General features: G+C 44.1%; 1 protein-coding gene across 1 annotated transcript in view; it reads left to right on the plus strand.

Annotated features, from left to right (window-relative positions):
- LOC125637691 (uncharacterized) overlaps window positions 1-21,105 on the plus strand; it is a 176,543-nt gene that overhangs the window by 87,714 nt on the left and 67,724 nt on the right. The window contains exon 2 of the mRNA XM_048852538.2: window positions 8,873-9,179. The gene's annotated coding sequence lies outside the window, so the exon portion shown is untranslated. The remainder of the gene's footprint in view (window positions 1-8,872; window positions 9,180-21,105) is intronic.

The following is a 21,105-nucleotide window of genomic DNA, read 5'->3' on the forward strand; positions in this document are numbered from 1 at the left end:
TCTAAAACTGCTTCAAAATTTAACAACCAGTTTGCGCGAACCGGCTCCGGCTCCAGCTCACTACTGTCTACATGTCTGATAATTCCCTTCTTTTCTTACAGTGGGAGTTGGGTAGGAGGTCTTTGGGGAGCAGTGACCAGCTGGGAATATTGGGAAATATTTTTTAATGGTCCATTGGCAGTAAGTAGCAAGAATCTTGTCATGGAGCTTTTAGAGCTGTTCTCTGCTCAAGTGGCACGGCTGCCTGCCTCCCGAGAGCTGCAGTTATAAGCAGAATTCATTGCAGTCATCCAGCTCCTAGCAGGAATTCAGGCACAGTGAGCAGCACAGATACTTGCTGAGAGATATGGGCCTTTTTCATTCTGTATAATGAGGAGTTTAGGGGGCTAGTGTACTGAGTTCAAATCCTGTTTTAGGCCACATGTGAAGATGGATTTTTTTTTTCTTTGTCCAGTCTACAAGTCTGTGATCATAATACATTCTTCAAAACAAGGGGTGGGGAATATCTGGCCTAGCAAACCTAAGTTTCTGGTTCATATTAGTTTTGAATGGCCTGTGAAAAGAGGTAGGGACATTGGGGCATAGGATATTTTAGTACTGGATTACAAATAAATATTTAGCCATTGTTTTTCTTTCTCTCCAAGACTCCTCAGTAGCCTCTTCCACTCCCCCCCTTTCCCCCTCCCCCTGCAACGTCGTGATTAAACTCATACGCTTTGCTTCAGTGGCCTTCCCTGCTAAATTGCTCTGTTTTATTACTGTTTATGTGAGGTGGTTTTGCTAGAGTTCTCTATTTTACTCCTAGTTTCTTTCTTGTGTGAACCTCTCACAGATACAAACATCTCTAAAGTGGTCATGTAATTTGTCATCTTTGTTAATCCGTTAATGTTTTAAAATGCTACATCAGGTCACTTCATAGTTGTCTCCTCTCTCCCAGTGGTTAAAACTAGTACCAGCCCCATATTACCCACTCTCCCAGGCAATAATAGCTTTCCTGGGGCACAGAGACTAAGCCTGCACACAGTGCTTCAGAGGAGGGTTAACAGCCTCAGGCAGTAACAGTACAGATCTGTTTTTGTGTTGTGTTCTGTAATCTATTTCTATTCCTGCAGACCTAGCAACAGAGATGTTTTATTAAGACAGCCAAAGGGCCGTTTGCCTTGAGGAGCTGGGAAGTTTCTCGGGCTGACAGTTTTCTAGTATATAGAAAGAGAACCATCTGCTAGCAGGATGATAGGGGATCCTATGATCTGTAAACCCTGCTTCAATGTCGCTGTTGCACTCCCTCTCTCAAGGTGTTGTGAAAAGAGAGGGCACCTTCTCCTTCAACTCTCAACCTCTGGCTTCACTGTGCATTTGTAAATGCACAAACTGGCAGTTGCCAACAGAAATAAAGTGCTAACACAGCAGTGGCGAGATCCTTATGAAGTTTGTGGGAGGTGGGGAGACAGCAGCATATGATATGAATAAACCTTGCCTGGAGCCTCAGAGGTGGTGTTTAATTAAGAAATGCACAAAATGCCAAATACATGTTTTTAATATTTTAAAAAATAAGTGTTTGCTGCTGGCAAATGGTGCTGAATTTACTGCCTTAGGCCTTGTCTGCACAAACGCTGAAGGCTGATGCAAGTTACACTAGTTAAGTTACGTAAGCTGCATAACTTGATTCATTGTAAGTTGCATCGACTTAAAGTGGTGTCTACACCGCGCTATGTTGATGGGAGAAGCTCTCCCATTGACATAGCTTCCGCCTCTCATTGAGGTGGATTAATTGATGGGTGAGCGCTTGCCCATCGACTTACCGTGTTTTCATCAGACTCGCTACAAGTTGTCTTTATATCCTGAACAGACACAGCGCAGGTAGCTTGAGTACAAATTGCCTTAACCCCTAACCCTGTCTGCCACACTAATGTACCTGCTTTCTGATATTAGGGGTGAGAGGGAGAGTTCCATCTTCAGAAACTCAATCCCACTTAGGGTACCAATTTGTGATATGGGGTTGAGATGCTTACTCATTTCACAAAGGTCACCTCAGCTGCCATCTGATGGTAGTGACTTTCAGTTCCTTGGATGTTAACACATCAGTCTTGAAGCCTTTGTAGTTCCACTCATCTGAGCCATGCAGTACCATTGCATATTTGTTTAAAAGATATGTTCAGTATTGTGATATCATCCCATGCCTCGAAACTTCAGTATGTTCTGTTCAGCAGAATCTAAAAGTTTAAGCCCTCTTTCTTCTCTGGGAAAGGTAGATGTAGTCTTCATATTTTTCAGAAACAATTAAATCACCAGATCTGCCTGCCCTAGCTGAGGATTGTTAACAGCTTTAGCTGCCATTGCTTTAAAATGCTGGTCAATACCAGGCATTAGTCGTAAGGTACTCTTGGCCAAGGTTGTTTTAAGTTTAAAAAAAACAAAACAAAATAATGTAGGGTTTAGGTTTGAGTTGTGCTTAACAGAATTCTCTGCTTGGCAAATACACTACTGACATTTTGTCAGTTTAAAAAATAAATTAGGTAACTGCTATATCTGTCCTTCAGTTCCTCTGCCAGATTTTGTCATTTTATAGCCACATTTTCCTATATTTTTAGACAGTCATTTCTCTCCTTTTGCTGTATGGAAGAGCCACACAAAAAACAAGAGAAATTGATTTATTGTATTTAATTCATTTAACTGTTTCCCCTGCGTAGTCCAAAAGGGCTTCATTTGCTCAAAATACACCAAAAAAGAAATAATTTTTTCTGATTTTTCAATTCTAGCAATTTTAGGATTTATAGCAGGCCAAAAATTGTTGAAATAGTAGTTTTAAGTTGATGCCCCTTTTAAGAATTCTGAAGATTCTCATATGCTGATGCTATATATTTCAGGGATATACTAAGATTGCAGAATTTTGGAAGCTCATTTCTCAGCACGAGTCAAATCTTGGATTTAACACTTCAGGTTTCTCTTAAATTTTCTGTTACTTGATATGATTAGTTGGGGTTTAAAAAGAAGAGCGTTAATCAGAATCAGCATATTGGTAGCCAGAGTAGTAATATCAAGGCAATGGAAATCCAAGGTATTTCCAGAAAAAAAAAATTGTCTTCAGAAGAGGCAGCCAAACATGAAAATATACTTTTTGGACTAGAAAATGAATATGATATTTTGAGTATGTGGGATCCATTCTTGGCATACATCATTGATTATTAATCCCTTTAAGGTCTTGTTTGAAGAATGAGGATGGCTTTTAGGGGAAAAGCTAATTTAAAATATATATATTTTCATAGGAATATAATTGCCAGACTGGATCAGAGCAGTGGTCCATGTAGTCCAGTGCCCTGTTGCTGACTGTGGGCAAAACCACATGCCGCATAAGATGGTGTGTAAACCCAGCAGTAAGTACCTGTGGACTGATCTGCACCCCTCATTGATCTCTTTCTGATCTCTGTTAAGCAGAGTGGCTTAAACTCTGAAACACAAAGTTTAATAGCCCTCCCAAAACTTCTATTGTCATGAATTATTATAACTCTAAATTCTTGATATCCATCTAAAAATCTAATCCCTTTTTGAACCTTGCTAAATTCTTGGCCTCCATAATGTCCCATGCCAACACGTTTGACACTTTTTCACACTAGGTGTGATTAAACTATTTCCTCTTACCAGTTTTTGAATTTCCCATTGACTGTAAGCCAGTTTCTTGTATTCTGAGACCAGGGAAACTGATGCCCCCAATCTACTTCCTCTGTACCACTAAGTATTTTATATACTTGCATCATGTCCCTCTTAATGGCCTCCTTTCTAAAGGTAAACAGACCCACTAGTCGTAAAAGGGGCTCAAGATTCTGGCGACATTAATTTATTTTTGCTTTCTGTAGTGAAAGTCCTCCCTTGAGTATAGGAGATGGCATGTTTTGGGTACGTATGCATTTTTTTTTCTGTTGGGCTGTTCTTCCCAGCAGCTGTATGATAGTCCCCTACTTAACCACAAGAGACCAGTGTATCTGAGATGTCAGGAGTTGGGTATCTTGGGAATGCCAGTACCACCCTCTTCAGTGTGTAAATGTCCCCCTCAGTAGCCTGATCCACACAGGATGAGAGTCTGTTACAGCGCTCAACCAGAGAGCCTGGCTCTTTAGTGCAAGCTGTGTAGATTCACACATTTAGTTCTGGAGGGCCCAATTTTAATCATAGGTGTTAGCCAGTTCATGGCTGTCACATCACTTAGTGATTCATTGTGGTTGAGCAGCCTGTAAGTGGCTGAAGCCAGGCACATCTAATTGTGTGTTCAGTTATGGAAGGAAAAAACAGGTAGACTGTGTAGGAAAAGGAACTATTACAGTGAAAGTTTCTATGTTACTAGATGCTGCTCTGTGCAGTCACATGCAAATGACATGAGTTGGGATTTTGGGGGAAGTAATATGACCCATTTGGTGTGGACTCACGAGAGTGGAGAAGTAGATCTAGGGGAGGAATGCATTCTGGGAAGTGTGTGTGGTTTTGGAAGACTCTCTGCCAATTTACTTGCCTCTCATTATTCCCCTGTGTTAGATGAGATTAAATAGTTGGGTGTGTGTGAGCTGGCAGACAAAAGGCCAGTGTAGGTTATGACTTGATGCTTACAAATTTGCAGTTGGCACTGAAGATGTGAAGCAGCTATGTCTAATTCACGTTGCTCGTTTATATAACGAACGCTTAAAATGCTTGGTGGATGTTCTAGTAAATAAATCGCCAGTCTCACTTTGTATTTGTCTGACGTGTTTGCATTCCTCGGGCACATGGTCTAGTACCTAATGAAGAATGGATAATATTACAGCTGGCTTAAGTTTGCAATTACAGAAATTTTGATTTATTTCTCATCCTGTCTTAAGCAAGAAGAATCTGACTTCTAAAGGTCATATTTATACAGTTCCTTCCCAGTACAATATGCATTTTTCATTCCAAAAAAGGGTGTGCGTGGGGAGAGGGGAATTCTTTTCGGTTTCACTGTCTTTTATTTTTTTTTTGGCAGACATTAGAGGAAGAAAAAGTCTCTTGAGTGTTTCCCAAAAACTTGTAATCTTCTGCTTTTTCCAGTCTGATTATTATGTTTTAGTGGGGTCAAGTAGAAATCATTTTATATAATGAGGCTACAAAAAATCCATATCTAAAACTCTCATCAACTGAAGGACAAGTTCTGGGCAAAAAAAACCCAACAAAGTTTTTTGGGTATTTGTTTGTTCTCTACGAGGTCTAAAAACAGAAGCTGCGGAAGAATTGTTGTAGGATTCTCTCAGCAAGAACCTAGCAGTTCTACTTGAAGAGTCTAGCTTTCATTTAAAGCAGGGGTGGCCAATCTGAGCCTGAAAAGAAGCTAGAATTTCCTCATGTACATTGCCTAAGAACCACAGTAATACATCAGCAGCCCCCCATCAGCTCCTGTCGCTCCCAGCGCCTCCTGCCCACTAGCAGCCCCGCTGATCAGCAACTCCCTGCACCTCCTGATCAGCTGTTTTGTGGCATGCAGGAGGCTCTGTGGGGTAGAGGGGAGGGAGGAGTGAGGGCACGGCAGGCTCAGGGGAGGGGGCGGGAAGGGGTGGAGTGGGGGCAGGGCTTGTGGCAGAACCAGGGGTTGAGCAGTGAGCACCCCCTGGCACATTGGAAAGTTGGCGCCAGGAGCTCCAGCCCCAAAGTCGGTGCCTATACAAGGAACTGCATATTAACTTCTGAAGAGCCGCATGCGGCTCTGAAGCCACAGGTTGGCCACCCCTGATTTAAAGCCATCTCTTTCCCCATGCCATACTACCACAGTTAAGATCAGCAGAGGCACTCAAGCTGGAGCCTCGATGATATAAACAAGAGGATGCTGCTACTAGGTGTTCTCTGCATGAACCTCGCCATTTTTTAATTGTATTTTTCTTTCTTCCCTCTCCTGCAATCCTTGTTCTGAGATGGCCTGAATCTGATGATCTTCAGTTCACATTCTAAAGTTCGTCGTCGTCCTCCTCCTTCCCCACTGCAATGGAAAATGGGAGTGAATTATAAGCATAGGAGATGTTTGAGGGGGAGGCAGATTTGAAATTTGTTGCCTGGTAGCTTATTGGTTGTAGGTTCTCACCTACCATTATGATTGCCATCTTACAGAAAAAGATTATTAGTGTGATTAAAATTTTCCAAAGTGCTTTCTGTGTTGACTATGTTTTTTATACTTGTCTACACTCACCATACAAAGGACTACTCACAAATAAATGCAACCAACTCAGAGGAGGAATGTATAAACTGTTCTAGATTATTTGTTTGTTTTTTGGTCATTACATCTTGGGCTGTAGCATGGTTGGAGAGACATGAAAGGGAAGTATCACAAAGGGACTTGTGAATGTTGGGGTTTTAAATGCTTTGAAGTGTGTTCACAAATATTTGTGAATGAGCTCAGAAGTGGAGTCAACCCGTTAATTCAGCCTTTTCATACTGAAAGTGGACTTTACATCCCCTCCTGGCCGGAATCATAAATTTTCCCCTTGAGGTGGCTTGTCAATTTCATGTAGAAACGTCACACTCTGTGACAAATGGGCAGTTTTATGCCTGCAAAAACAACTTTTTCTGAATTATTTGAGGTAAGAACTACAAACCTGTAAATTTTCTCGGAATTATTCAGATTATTCCCCTTTCCAAGCCCCCTGCTACTGCTGCTTTTGCTGCCAATGCTGAGAGTATTTTTTTTTCCCTAATGGAAGAAATGTCTTGAGCTGCCCTGATAAACAATTTGCTGCGGTAGCCATTTTACAAAATCCAAGTCAAGTGAAGGTACTGCATTCTACTGGGCAGGAATACATGGTTTAATTCAATGTCTGTCTGTCTCTCTCTCTCTCTCTCTGTATTTATTTATTTATTTATTTGAAAACCACTTTCAAAGCCTAGTTAGTGATTGGAAAATAGTTTAGAGATTCTCAGCTGGAAAATTCTAATCAGCCTTTAAAGTTCTGTGTGCTGTGCATACCACAGGTTGCAATCTAACAGCTTTCATAACTTTTTTTGATGTCTTGAGAGAATATTGCAGGATGAAGGACTAACAACAATTTTCTGTAACGTTTGGATGACAGATAATCCCTGTGTACCATTGGGCTTCATTGTGTTTAGCTGTCAGCAAATGGCCAAGATTATTCCATCTAAAATATAACTGGTAGCAGCTGCTAGTGTTGGGAAATCAGTTTGGTTTTTCCATTAGCACTGTTCACTCGTTAACAGTGTGGGATAACGAATTAGAGCAGCAAAGGGCTTTGGAGGGTCTTGTGTTTTCCTGCAGGAAAACTGAGGGTGACGTTGTATAGTATATGTCTGCCTACCGTCTCCATGGGTTAACTCGCTTTGAGACCTCCAGGTAAATCCACTTGCCCTCATAAATCTGTCAACCAAGCTAGAAAATGGGGTAAAACACAGGACCCCACTGAAAATGAGGTGTGTTTGAACTGAGCTTCTCTGCATAAATAAATTACAGACAAATGACATCATGTGGCTGTAGGCCCATTGACTGCATTTTACTTCACCCAGAATGTCTGGTCAGATCACAAAATTCCATCCTAATCCTAAACAAAATGCAATTCAACAAGGCGAGATCTCTCCATTAATATAAAGCAGTGCTGGGCATTTTTTCTATGCAGCAGCACTGAAATCAGGACATGACTGGAATCTCAAACTGGAAGGGAGAATAGCAAAATTTGAGCCGCTCAGTTTTCAAAAATGACCACAGAATATGTTATGAATAAAATGAAACCAAACTGAGCAAAATGAGGTCATAACTGTTTTAAATAATTTGGTTGTGTGTGTTGCCATTAAGATCTAAACGTATGGTCAATTGTGTGCCCGCTGCTTTGTGAAATTTCTGGCTGAGCGACTGCATCACTGCCCACTGGCTTTAACAGCTGTTTGGATGCACAAACATATCTAGGTCCTGTGCATCCACAAAGAAGCAAACACTGGAAATGGAGAAGACCTAGTGAGGCATGTAACCCATCCCCCTTGGCCAGTTCAGGATTCTCCCTTTGGTATTTTTGCCATTGCTTAGTCCAGCCCACGCTCTTCAATAACCTGAGCCATGTAGCTCCCTAAGTTTCCTTTGGGAGACTACTCCACAGTGTCTCAGACTGTGCGGCTTAGGAAATGTTCATGACAACTCAGCCTTAATCCTCATTTGCTCAGTTTCAGCACCACTGTTTTTATGGTCCCTTGTACCACCCTAAGTGCTTCCTTTCCTCTTTGGTGGTTTACACCCTTGAAATGTTGTACAAAGTGGTCACGGTATAGTGATCATGAGGCCTGGGAGACATAGCTATGATGCCACAGCTTCTACCTTCCAGTGTAGATGTAGCTGGGTCAACAGCAGCGTTTTTTGTTAACCTAGCTACAATCGCTATTTCTGCACTGCAATAAAACATCTTTAGCTGACCCATGTCAGCTGACTCGGGCTGCTGGGCTATACAATTGCAATGTGGACGTTCGGGCTCAGGCTGGAGCCTGAGCTCTCGGACACCGCAAGGCGGGGAGGATCCCAGAGCTTGGGCTCCCGCCCAAGTGTGTGCACTGCAATTTTACAGCTCCATGAGCCTGAGTCAGCTGACATGGGCTAGCTGTGGGTGTTTAATTGGAATGCAGACATACCTCTGGGAGGTGGGGTTACTACCAGGATAGAAGAACTCCTTCTGTTGCTGTAGTAACTTCCCCATAGCAGTTGCACTACAGGGTTACATCCATTGTAACCCCCATGGTACAGCCAAGCCCTGAGTGTATTTACTTGGGTGTTCACATAAACAGAATTTTAACACTTTTTTTTGTTCGCAAACCGATACTGATTTTGTGACAAAAATATATGCATGGTGCAAGAAATAGAAAGCTGATGGACCTCTTCTTGTTTTCTTTGCAGTGAGCCTGGTAGAGGGAAGAGAGTCTGTATAGTGACAGCTTCTGACGTTGCATTTCCCTGCTGCAGTGACCGCTTGTGTGGGGGCACACCGGAGACAGATGACGCTGCATTGATTTGAGAGTGTCAGAGTGATAGTGAAAGCGAGCAGAGCTTGGATAGTCTGGAGGTTTCCGCTTAGGACAGAAAATTCTAAGGGTCATGAAGGTGAACATTTTGGAACTGGAAATATTTTCTACCAGATGGGCCCGATGGGGAGAGGGCAACTTAGCCTGAACTGATGTAGCACAGAACCTAATATCCAGCTCAGGTAAGGCCAACTTGGCTTAAGTTTGTATTGCATTTCTGTGCCACCTTTTTTCTAAATTTTAAAATCAAGTGTGAAACTGGTGCTTCTGAAAGAACTAAATGAATTAGCTGAAATCACTCATAGTGCATGATTCTTCTCAGATATCTGAACATCTTAGTCTTTTCCTTGCTGTTCTGGTTTTGGGCCTTGTAAAACACTGCTAGGTATGCTAGCTGTGTTGCCTTGTGATGTGTATAAATGGATACTAAATGAGACCACTATGCTAACTTTTGCCTGTAACCCTAGACAGGATTTAAACTCATCTCCAGAAACCACTAATTCCCTACACCACTTAACTTACATTGTTAGTAACATTATTGGAACAGGTGCTTTTATGAGCCACATATAGATGTAGATTGGGTGTGTGGGTCTATAAAGGTATTTTTCATAGTCTGTGGGTGAGAGTTTCAAAAGTGCCTGAGAGAACTTAGGAGCACAAGTGTCAAGAAAAGTCAGTTGGACTTGTGCTCCTTAGCCCCATAAGTGCTTTTTGAAATTCTTACTTGTCTTTCTCCTTGCATTTGTGTGATGATGGTGGTGGTCAGCCACATTTCCATGAAAACAGGATCTTCTGTTTCTTAGGAGTTCATCCCTCTAGATGCTACTGACTTCCCTAAAGTGATAACCATCCTTAAGAGAGTATTTGAAACCAGAATTTTCCTTTTTTTGCTCCCCTGTAACTTAACAATGGCCAGAATTTGGTTAAAACAGGTTTCTCAGGTGTGGCATGCTGTTGTGGTGTGGATGATTTATGTGGCTGAAGCACCCACACACTCAATATTATAGCTTCATGTCCAGTTGTGATGGATGGGGTTGGGGAGCTGCTGGGGCATGTGACCCAAAAGTCCTGGTACCATGGGGGATGTTGAAGTTTCAGCTACAACCAAAACTTTAGTGTCCAGGATGTGGAAATGTCTTAAAAGTAGGGGTTGAGACTTTCACATTTACCTAGGGGATTTAACCACAATAAGGGCAGGTCTACACCGCCGCTTAAATCCATCTAATTTACATTGCTCAGGGATGTGAAAAAGACCCTCTTCGAGCGACGCAAGTTACAGACCTAAGCACTGTCTATACCGGCACTATTTTGGTGGGAGATGCTCTTCCACCAACATAGCTTCTGCCTCTCACGGCGGTGGAGTAATTGTGCTGATGGGAGAGCGTCCTCCTATCGGCATACAGCTTCTTCACCAGACGTGTTACAGAGGCACAGCTGCATCGGTAAAGCCTCGCTGATGTCATCTGCTTGTGTAGACCTACCCTGAGAATTCTGTGGCTAAATCCCCTCGTTGGCGTTTGAACATCTCATCCAGGTTTTCTAATAAAAATACCGAGACAACCTTTACAATTAGAGCAATGCTAACAGGTAGGCCCATAACAAAACTGAAGAGAAAGTGTCTCTTACAAATCTGTGTAGAGGAAATGTTTCTGATGCTTGCTATAAAGGTAGTGGTCTCAGGAGAAGCAGAAGCTCGCCATGTAGTTGAATACTTTCATGTTTCTCACAGGCAGCCACAACCCTTATTTCCTGCTGCTCTGTTCATAACCTTTCCCAGACTATGCTAGCAACACACCAGGTGTGTAGTGCCTTTCTGGTGAGACATGGCTAGATCCTTAAAGGCTTTAATCTCATTCTGAAACACAGATAAGATCTATTCTAGGCTATACACTAAAACAGTGATACTCAGACTGCAGCTTGTGAGCTGCAAGTGGCTCTTTAATGTCTTCTGTGGCTCTTTTCAGCACGTATTAAAACGCTATGATTTAATTATTAACCAATCAGGATGCTTTTATGCTGTTAACCAATTAAGTTGTCAACTTGCACTAAGTTATTAACTTATTTGCTGAGAGAATTTATATATATATGAAAATTAAATATTTCCCATCATATTATTTAAATATGAATAGTATTATAGTAAACGAAACAATGAATTCACACGTCTGTGGCTCTTTTAGGTAATTTTGATCACTAATTTGACTGCTGAACCACTGAGGTCTGAGTATCACTAGGTACCCAACACATGGTTGCATTTGGAGTCGAAACAGATTTTGCGCTTTGTTCCTTTTATATGTACTGTGTGTGTGTGTATAATAGTTCAACTGTTCCATTACTGGTCTGAAGGATTTTCTGAATCTGAGGTTATTCCGTTACAAGTCTAGAGCTCCTGTAGGAACACCGGTTTGGTAGTAAGCTTGCCTTAAAGAGAGTACATCCCTCAGTCAGAGAGAATCTCACCAACTTGTATTGTTTGCTCTTGTTGTGAATTAATGTCTACGGTGACCAGAAGCGTATGAAGGTCTGTTTTCTGTACTTCCATAAAACCACATCTGGGCATTTTAGCCTCTATTAGCCTTATGCTCAGTTAGCTGTTTTTTAATTGCAGTAGTGCATCTCGTGCATTGTACTGTTGCTTTACATGGCTGTGTTTATTCCATGGCACGCAAATGTGTTAATCACTCGGTTATAGCTAATAACAGCTTTACAAGTGACAGTTATTGTTTTACCGGAGAAGGGTAGCAATTGTGTGAGACTGCTGAAGAATACAGATCTGCCTTGTTCGCTATGGATCTCTTTCTTTTCTCTGCAAAAATAAATGATCTGTAAGACCTTCCACTTATTAAATGGCAGAGGCCAGCTTTATTAGGCATGTTCTTCAAAAGAAAATTGCAGGGATTAATTTATACTTTAGACAGTTAAACGTTTACAAATTATATGTTGGATGGTGTTTTTAAAATAGTTTCTAGAAATCCCTGTTCCTGTTTCAGTATCTCATGATGGTGGATGCTGTCTGAATAAATTAAATTTTTATTCTTGCTTCCTAGCAGGAGTTTCTGTGATATAAACCAGGATGTCAATTAAAAGCCGGATTTGTCAAAGTTCTTGTAAGAAGTTACTTATTGATTTTTGGTTGATAAGGGTTTGTAACACTATTTTTAATTTAATATTTTTAGTACTATGAAGTCACGATTGTTTTCTTATATGCGACACAAATTCTTTCAGTAACTTGTTCTTTGTAAATAGATGTAATTAGAATATCTTCTATAATGCTGTATATTGCAGTTTGCTTAAGGAATTACAAACATTTGATCAATTTCATTTGCTGTAATTGGTGAATGTGGCTTTTCTACTGATGACACTAAAATTGCCCATGGTATCAGATTGTGTGTAAAATAATTAAAAAAATTAAATGATTGGTATGTGCTAATTGTTGGTCCAAAATCAAGTCTCATTCAGAGGTAGACACTATAGTGTAATTAAGGCAGTGCTATATCAGGTAATACTTTCATTTATAACGCCCCTCACCTGCCCAAGCGTTTGGGACTTTGTACAAACGGTTAAAACATAATGCATTTAAAAAAAACACAAACAGGTAATCTGAAAACAAATAAATAGTAAAAATTCAGACAAGTGAGCATTATTTAATAACAATAAAGGTTATGAGATTCCTGACAGCATTTAAACCAGAAAATGTGTGTGGAATATACAGTATTGCTGCATTTTCTTTTAAGTGGGGTGGAAAGACCTGAAATGAATGCTCTATAGGAAGTGAGTTTAAAAACCATAGGGGTAGTCACAGCAAAGCTGGTCACCTGTTGACTTAAGTCGCAATGGTGGTCTATATCCAAATGTAGATACCCTGCCAGGATTAGACTCACTGAGGGTTGCCAGCTTCCTTCCCGCTGAAGGGATAGAATATAGCCATTTCTGTCCCCATTAAAGGTGAATAAGGTCAGTATAAAATCAGAGACCTTTCATAGAAGTCTACCGTAAGAGTGCAAGGAGAGTATAATATGGTAATGGCTAAATGAGGTAGAAAACAGGACCCTCTCTCACAAAAGAAATAGTAAAGGAAGAGAACAAGAGGTCCATGTTGCCTGTAGAAACATAATGGCCCCATCTTAATTCTAAAATATCATCATCCAGCCTGTACAGCTTGAGTTGAGTCGATTAGCCACCCGCGCTTTCAGAGAGGGGTAATGTATGAAAGGATTAAGGGAGTATGACTCAACATTCTTGTGAGCACAAGGAGAGTGAATCTAGTTACTCTCCCAATTATCAGTCACTTCAAAAAATTGTTTTAAAGTTACCAGCCTTGCATGATGTAGAACTGTCAGAGGTGAAAAGCAGAGTTTGAGTAATTCATCTGACACAGATGCAGTCATCACACCCTCTCCTATCCATTTTGCATTTCATTCTGAACCTACTGAAAGCAACCAATTTCCCTATTTTTAACAGCCTACAGTGGGTCGGGGAAAGGGAAAGATTTCTAAAACAATCTAGAAGTTGTAGTACTCAAACCTGTAGAGGCTCCATTGACTGGATTTTATCGTAACACTAGTTTAAACAAAAGCACTAGAAGATAGAATGTAGAGAGTGGTCCTGTCTTGGTTCCCAGAGGGTGAACAAATGATGATCCAGTGGTATTTGTCCCATCCTTCCCACCACTCCCTTATTTCTAATTTCTATGATTCTGTAAATACTAAATGAGAATAGAAGTGAAACTAAGAGCAAAATGTTCCTCTCCAATCCATGTGGCAGGGAGCTGCTGTACGTTCTTGTTCTTTACACTGAAGTCCCACTAATGTCAATGGCAGCGCATGTGCCATATGCAAGAAAAATCTGACAGTGTGCAGGAGAAATCTGGCAGTGAGGAGCACGCAAACAGCATTTTGAGCTAAATGTTAGGCTGTATCTAAATCCTGCTACTTCTTCCTATATTGCATTTCACAGATTTGGCCCTTCCTCTTTATCCACCATTCTAATACTAATCCAGTTCTTTATCTTGCATTTTGATGGTTGAAACCTCTGCCTTTCCAGCCTTAAGTGGTGTAACCTTAGCCTCATTAGGTCCTTTTAAAACACTTCTAAGATCTTCTTGTAAAGCTGCCTTCAGTGACTCAAGAGTGTGAGTACCAGCCTCAGATTTCACCAACCAATAATCAAGTGTAAATTCCTCAGGCACTAACAGCCTAAACATGGAGCCACAGACAGTCCCCTTGGGCATTCTGATCCATCTTGCCACCCAGGTGAGAGTACCTTTTGTGATAGATGATCTGTTATACCAAGTTTTTAGGTTACTTCCAGACCCAAAGAACAGCCACTTACTCCGGGTCAGTTGCACCTTAGATCTTACACCAAAGACAACGCTTCTAGCCAACCGTATATATACCCTATATATATGTATATTAAACTATATACAATTTATTATGTAGGAAAAGGAAATAAGTTATTTACAAAGTCAAGGCAGTAAACATATATACACAAATGTTATAATCTTAAATTTCCAAAGTTGTTAGGAAACTTCTGTATTCAGCAAGCTTTATATGTCCTTTGCGGCTAACCCAGGCTAAGCAGCTGGGGTTCTCTTGCTTGTGCTTAGAGTCCAGACGGCATAGAGATAATCAGTTCCTTCTGTTTGGGACTTTTATCCCATGCCTGCCATGTGCTTTGAGCTGCAAACTCAGCTGATGGGAGGAATCCACTTGCATGAGTCATCTTCATGTGGAGGAGGGCAGAACAAACAACATCTTTCGTCCTCTTTAACATCCCAGAATAGTCTGTCTGTTGATGGACCTTTCCTGTTGGCCAGATGTAACACCTTCTGTTGGAGATCAGCATTTCACACTAGTTAATGTCTGTCCCATCTGGTGACTTAGTTACAGAGGCTCACAATCCAGTCTTACAGTATGGTATACAGACGGTATAAGTGAAACTAATGCCTGCAGCAACTCACAGGCATTCAATAAAGTCTATACACTTAATGACATTCTTATAATTCTAATACCTATTTTAACAATATTAACACACAGGTGAGCCAGACTGATTCCAGCTATGTATTTGTCAGTGTCCAATTGAGACATGGAGGCTTTTGTATGAGCTTGGCACCTGGTCTGCCAGTGTCCCCCATCTTCTGGCCAGTCTTTCTGACACATCATCCACTTCGAGTCTCTCCACTGCCTACTCTTATCCTTTCCTTTAAGGCCATCCACAATTAAGCCCTGCATTATCCTATTAACTACCCCTTTACTCCACAATGGTCTCTTTCTACAACTTTTTCATACAGCTAGCATATGCAAAGAAATTTCTTTTGATTTCTCATCCTTCTTCCTCCACATCCCTTGTTTGCTCTCCCACCTGGTGCATTTTATCTTGAACTAAGGTAGTATATCCTTTTGGGACAGAATGTCTTTTGCTGTTATATCTGTATAGCGCAATGGTACTCCAATCTGATTCAGCCCCCAATAAATAGTTCCCATTTTCAGTTCACTTGTAGTCTAATCTGGGGGCAAAGAATGTGTAAACTGATAAAGGGCCACGGGGAAATAACTAAACATTGCTGAAGCAGACATATATTGCTTACAGCTGTGGTTGCACATAACTAGCAAGGTTGTCCCAAAGCAGCTGATGGAGCGAAAACAGAGCGAGAAACTCATTGCTATGTCCATAGGTGGATATACTGAGCTGTGATAAAAGCACCCTTCTAACCCCCAACACCTGTTGTTGGAAGCCAGAGGACTCGCTTGCTGCTTCACAGATTTGGCAGGTGCTTGTACAGAAGGTATTTCTGGAATGAATGCCCTGAATCTCTGTGCAGCAGAAATTACTGTCGAAGTGTAACTGTGTCATGGACTTCCAATGTTCTAAACACCTGCCAATTAGCAGCTGAACTTGGCTGTGCCAGCTGCTATATCCCAGGCATTTTTATGAACTCCTACATCTCCCTTTAACACAAATAAATCATCATTTCAGTGCTAGCCAGAACACGAACAGTAAAGAGGCCACTTGCTCAACTTTCCTGTTTGTGGCTTGAGCGACATCTGCTTACCTTGCTGACGAAACCCCCCCCCCCCATTAATTCTGCAGAACCAATCCACTGATGGAAGAGTGAGCTGGGTTCTACTTTGCCTCACAAAAAAATACTGCTAGATAAATGCTATTTGCAGAATCTGAGTCACTAGTGTGCAGCGTACATAAGGCAGGATGATCCCAGTTCAGATGTTCAGATCCCAAGTGGAGTTTTTAGGGCTGGCAAGTAGAAAAATCAGCTTTTGAGTTGTAAACTGATCACATTTGATCTGCATGTCAGCAAGAGCATACATAGGAAACAGCATGGTAATGTTCTTCGAGTGCTTGTTTCTTCCAATTCCAGTCAGGTGTGCGTGTGCCGTGTGCATGACAGCTGGAAGACTTTGTCCCCTAACAGTATCAGTAGGATTGGCCTGGGCGCCCCCTGGAGTTGCGCCTTCATGGTGCCCAATATAGGGCCCTGCCGACCCGACCCCTACTCAGTTCCTTCTTACCGCTGGTGACTGCTAGTTTGAACTTCCCTCACTCTTGCTTCTGCAAACGCCTCTAGCAGTGTCCCACTGTCATTTGTATATAGTTAGATTCTTAGTAGTATTAGCAATGTTAGTAGTTTCTCTAAGTTTCCATTGCAGGGGTTTCCCCCATTTCGTCCCCAACACTGGGGCATGCCTCGGTCGCCAGGGTTCAAACCCTGTCAAGACTGCTGTAAATTGATGCCAGAGAGCAACCCGCACGCTTCTTGTTTGAAGTGCCTTGGCGAGAGTCACCAAAAGGACAAGTGCTGCATTTGCAAAGGGTTTTGGCTGAGGACCCTTAAGGATCGTGAGCAGAGACTCAGAATTCTTCTCATGGAGACAGCCCTCCACCCGCAGTCCAATCCCAGGTCGGCTGAGCTCGTGCCGAGTGCCTCGTCCGGCACCAGGAAGGAGGCTAAGGACTCCTGGCACTGACATGGCGCCAAGCATAAGACTTCCGGTAGGCATCGGTCTTCCTCCTCGGTGCCCCAGAAGAAAAAGAGGAAGGAGAGAGGGCGCTCTCCCCCTCCTAAGCCTAAGGAGCCAGTGACAGGGAGGCCTCAGCCCATCCAGCATACGTTGGGCCCGGCACCTCCCAGGGGCTCACCGACTCCTGTCCTGCAAGGGGTTCAGTCGAGTTGGGCCCACTACTGTTCTCCAGACTGTCATGGTTGGGATATTCAACTCCCCTTCACTCTGGAGACTTTTGACGCAGCACAGGACCTTATTTGCCTGACGGCACCACCTTCTCCAAGGAGGGACAAGGCACTGGTAATAACCTGGCCACCTATCCCATCTAGGGGCAAGCCGGCAATGATGTCGCACTGCTCCCCATCTCTGTGGGGCCGCCAGTGTGGGGGGACCACACCAATCCCCTAGATTGGTCTAGATCTCAGTGACACTGGCAGCCTCTTCCGGTGTTGTGGCCACCTCAATGGCAACCACCAGCTCGGTGGCCCTTTTGGACTCCCTGGGCCTATCATCAAGCCCAGGGTCAGAGCCAGGCGTTGAGATCCAGGTTAGCATTGGTTGTGTCGGCATCCTTCCCACCCGTGCAGCAGCTGGCACCAGAGACTACGCCGATGCCTTCCCCTACTGCTCAGGCCTCCGTGCTGGCACCTACCCCTCTGACTGCGGCACCGGGGTTACAGCAGCCCAACAAACAACGTGACCCTCTTGGGGACGAGGGCAGCGACCAAGGTCATGTGCCGGTGCTCTCATCATCTTCCTCCCCAGATGAGGCCATTGCAGGCACTTCAGCAGCCCCCCGTCTTGTAGGATAGCAGGGTTCTGCAACAGTTGTTACACAGGGTGGCCCAGAACCTGGAGATCCAGGTAGAGGAGCTGGTAGAGGATGCTGATCCCATGGTGAACATCCTCGCCCCCTCTGGGCCCTTGTGCATTGCGCTGCCACTCATCAAAACTATAACTGAGACCACACAAATTTTGCGGCAGATGTTGGCCTCTTTGCCCCCTACAGCGAAGAGAAATGAGAGACTCTGTTTCGTCCCCTCAAGGGGATATGAGCATCTCTATTCTCACCCTCCACCCAACTCTTTGGTAGTGGATGCTGCAAACCAAAGGGAGCGTCAGGGGTTTCAGGGACCCTCCCCCAAAAATTGGGAGGTGAAAAAGATGGACTTGTTCAGGAGAAATGTCTACTCCACTGGTGGTTTGCAGCTCCGCATTTCAAACCAGCAGGCTGTCATTAGTAGGTACTCCTTTAATGGCCAATTTTGCTGAGCTATTACCACCAGAATCCTCCTCCGAATTTAATGCCTTGGTGGAGGAAGGCAAACTCATTTCTAGGGCCTCCTTGCAGGTGGCTCTTGATGGTGCTGATGCGGCCGCCCAAACCGTGGCTACAGGGGTGGCCGTGAGGAAGTTCTCTTGGCTCCAGGTCTCTGGGCTTCCTTATGAAGTCCAACAGACCATCCAGGACCTACCCTTTGAAGGTCAGGCCCTTTTCTCTGAAAAGACAGACAGGAGACTGTACAGTTTAAAAGACTCGAGGGCCACCCTCAAGTCCACGGGCATACACACCACAGCTACACAGCACAGGCACTTCAGGCCACAGCCTCCTCAACGGTTTTACCAACAAAACCGACAGGACGGTTCCCGGAGGAGGAATAGGGGCAGAAGGAAAAGGCACCCATCCTCAGGCCAGGGTATGGCCAACGCAAGCCAGTTTCAGGCCCCAAACCGGCCTTTTGAAGGTGTGGTCAAGGACCGCACACCAGGACAAGAACTGGAGCTACCCTGCCTTACCTTTTCATCCTGACTGTCCCCTTTCTACTGTGCACGGTCCCATATCACTTCAGATCGCTGGGTGCTCCACACGGTAGAGCGTATACTTCGTCCAATTCTGTGCCCTTCCATCCCCCTTCTGTGTCCCTCTTCAGGGACCCCTCTCATGAGCACCTCCTTATACAGGAGGTGCACTTGCTCCTTTCACTAGGAGCAGTGGAAAAGGTTCCTCAGGAGCAGAAGGGCAAGGGTTTCTAGTCTTGGCTCAGGCCCATCCTAGACCTGCCAGAACTCAACAAGTTGGTGAAGAAGCTCAAGTTCCCCATGGTCTCTTTTGATCTCCATCATCCCGTCATTGGATCCAGGAGACTGGTATGCCTCCCTCGACTTGAAGGACACGTACTTTCACATAGCAATAATTCCGTCCCACAGAAAATACCTCAAGTTTGTGGTGAACAGCACCCATTACTAGTTCACAGTCCTCCAGTTCAGCCTGTCGGTGGAATCTCAAATGTTCACCAAGTGCATGGCAGTCATGGCTGTGTTCCTGCACAGGCAGCAGGTACGGGTATTCCCATACCTTGATGACTGGCTGATCAAGGGCTGCTCCAGATCTCAAATGGAGGCACAAGTCGACTTCATAAGAATGACATTTGATGAACTGGGCCTCCTTCTGAATGAGGGGAAATCAACGCTGTCCCTGGTTCAGAGGATAGAGTTTATAGGGACAGTACTGGACTCGACACAAGCCAGGGCATACCTCCCGGGAGCAAGGTTTTGGTCCCTCAGCAACATCATACGAGGTCTCAGGCAGTTTCCCACCACCACAGCAAGGAATTGCCTGAAACTTCTAGGACACATGGCTGCTTGTACCTGTGTGGTGCAACATGCCAGGCTCAGACTCTGGCCTCTCCAATTGTGGCTAGCCTCAGTGTATCAGCCGGCTTGGGACAGTTTGGACAGGGTTGTGACTCTGCCTTGCCTGGTCCTCAACATCCTCCAGTGGTGGCTTGACCCACAGGTAGTATGTGCAAGGGTCCCCTTCACCAGCCCTCATCTGTGTCTCTCCCTAGTGATGGATGCATCAGCTTTGGGCTAGGGAGCACATTTGGGAGACCTTAGAACCCAAGGCCTCTGGTCTCAGGTGGAACTCGCTCTCCACATTAAATGTCAGAGAGCTGAGAGCAGTGCGCCTGGCATGCCAGAATTTCCAAGCCCACTTAACAGGGAGGTATGTATCAGTTATGACAGACAACACCACGGCGATGTTTTATATCAACAAACAGAGGGATGCACGCTCCTCTCCCCTGTTCCAGGAAGCCCTCATGCTGTGGGACTTCTGTGTAGAGCACTTGATACATCTGCAAGCATTGTACCTCCCCGGAGTACAGAACAAGTTGGTGGACCATCTCAGCAAGTCGTTCCACGGCCACGAGTGAGTCCCTTTGCCCGGACGTTGCGAACTCAATCTTTCATCAGTGGGGCTTTCCCCAAATAGACCTATTCACCAGGCGTTGCAACAGGAAGTGCCAGCAGTTTTGCTCCTTACTGAATCACAATCCAGGTTCCATCACGGACGCGTTCCATCTCCCCCTGGGAGGAGGATCTCCTTTACACGTTTCTGCTCATTCCCTCGTTCACAAGGTACTCCTCAAGAGTCAGAGGGAATGAGCTTCGGTGATATTGATAGTTCCATCCTGGCCCCCCCCCCCAGCACTAGTACACATCACTCTTGGAAATGTCTGTGGAAGCTTGAGTCACTTTGCCGCTCTTCCCGGACTTACTAACTCAGGACCACGGCCGCCTCCAACACCTGAACCTCGAGCCACTGCACCTCACGGCATGGAAGCTCCATGGCTGAACTCGATGGAGCTCTCTTGCTCAGACCAGGTTAGACAAGTCTTCCTTTGCAGTAGGAAGCCTTCCCCCAGGGCTACCTACCTGGCCAAGTGGAAGAGATTTTCAATCTGGTAGGCACAGCACCGTTCGTCCCTGACGCTAGTCTAATATAAGTGGCACAGAGACTATCTTCTCCATCTCAAGCAGCAGGAGCTGTCCATGTTGTCAATAAGGGGTCACTTGGCTACCCTATCTGCCTTCCACCCAGGTGCAGAGGGCTGCTCGGGCTTTGCTAACCCTATGGTCAGCCGTTTCCTGAAAGGTCTTGACAGGCTATACACACAAGTCAGGCAGCCAGTCCTGGCCTGGGATCTCAATCTGGTCCTTTCCAAATTGATGGGGTGGCCCTTCAAACCACTGGTGACTTGTTCCCTGCTTTACCTGTTGTACCAGGTGGCGCTTCTGGTAGCAATAACCT

The sequence above is a fragment of the Caretta caretta genome, chromosome 6 (genome assembly GCF_965140235.1).
Source record: "Caretta caretta isolate rCarCar2 chromosome 6, rCarCar1.hap1, whole genome shotgun sequence".
NCBI lineage: Eukaryota > Metazoa > Chordata > Testudines > Cheloniidae > Caretta > Caretta caretta.